This window comes from Perkinsus marinus (genome assembly GCF_000006405.1).
Source record: "Perkinsus marinus ATCC 50983 genomic scaffold scf_1104296950424, whole genome shotgun sequence".
Taxonomy (NCBI): domain Eukaryota; phylum Perkinsozoa; order Perkinsida; family Perkinsidae; genus Perkinsus; species Perkinsus marinus.
In genome coordinates this window covers 1-1,319 of record NW_003209602.1, presented here as the reverse complement: position 1 = coordinate 1,319, position 1,319 = coordinate 1, and the positions used below count along the sequence as shown (strand labels likewise).

Here is a 1,319-nt window from a genome sequence, read left to right as displayed (position 1 = left end):
CGAAGTTGCGCCTGTAGCACGCCATAAAACACTGTGTATTGTCGTGATGCAGTCCAGTTGGTTAGGTTTCGGGATAGCACTCGCGTGATCCAGGTTCGACCCTCGCTTTACGACACAGTGCGTCTAAGTGTGTCCATTATACAGCTAACATGAGCGATTTTCTATCAATTGACTTCAGACTCCATTGATCAAGTTGGAGAATACGACGTTGGCATCGTCGTAACCCGGGATCGACTATCGGATGATCCAGATTTATTCTAGGTCCCTCCGTATCCCTTGGACAATGTTCTGACCCGGGAAGCTTCGTATTCGCCAGTGACGGTGGGGAAGTGCCAAATCCTTGGAAGTGAACTTTGTCCAGGGGGAGGGGGCCATCTGTCTGATTGTCACTTCCCACTGTTATAATCAAATTGATTAAATCAATTTACATACAATGGAACGGAGCCGTTGAGACACAAATGTTTGCTGCAGCATCGTCTCGCTGGAATGGTCTAGTTGGTTATGACGACTGCCTAACACGCAGTAGGTCCCGAGTTCGATTCTCGGTTCCAGTATGATATAGTCCTTTTACAGAAAGCGTGTCGCTTTGTATCAATACATGAAGTACAACGACGTCATCGAAAGATGACTTACAGCTGCGGAAATTCCTAATCGACCACCTCACTGCAATGCCCTTCCCATATTGTATCACTCCGCGCATGGCACTCCTAACGCGCGCACCTCAACCATGCTATCTTACGTAGTGAACTGGTACTACAGCGCACCAAATCTAGGAATAAAACGGTGCATCATCGCCTCATCACCCAATTTCACGCGACGTTCGCGGGGGTTGGTATGTGTCGTGGAACGGTTACTCCATGATCAAGTGACTTGGTCTCGAAGCCGCTAGACGCACGCAATACGATAGCCGCCAACAATCAACCCCAGAATTTCATCCAGTGAAGCTCATTTTGGGGTGATTGGGGACACGTAGACTGGAGATTCGTAATAAATTTATTCTTACCACTTTTCCTGCTAAATAGTTTGTGTCACCACTATCTAACCTATAACTGGCCGCGTTCCGCCATATTCCATTCAAAGAGTGCTTGTAAATGCTTCTCATGTGCCATTCTTCTCGTTACAGTGGGGGAACTTGCGATTGAGGGTGACAGCAGAGTGATATGTGAGAGGTCATGATACTTTGGTGATTCGTAGTGACGATTAGCAGTCTCGGAATCACGAGTGAACCAAGACACACAAAGGCTCGAAAGTAAACGAAGTTGCGCCTGTAGCACGCCATAAAACACTGTGTATTGTCGTGATGCAGTCCAGTTGGTTAG

General features: G+C 47.3%; 1 non-coding gene across 1 annotated transcript; it reads left to right on the top strand.

Annotated features, from left to right (window-relative positions):
- Nucleotides 1-480: 480 nt before the first annotated feature.
- On the top strand, nt 481-554 carry Pmar_PMAR007964. The gene has a single exon. It is a non-coding gene; the product is annotated as a tRNA-Val (tRNA).
- The last annotated feature ends 765 nt before the right edge of the window (nt 555-1,319 follow it).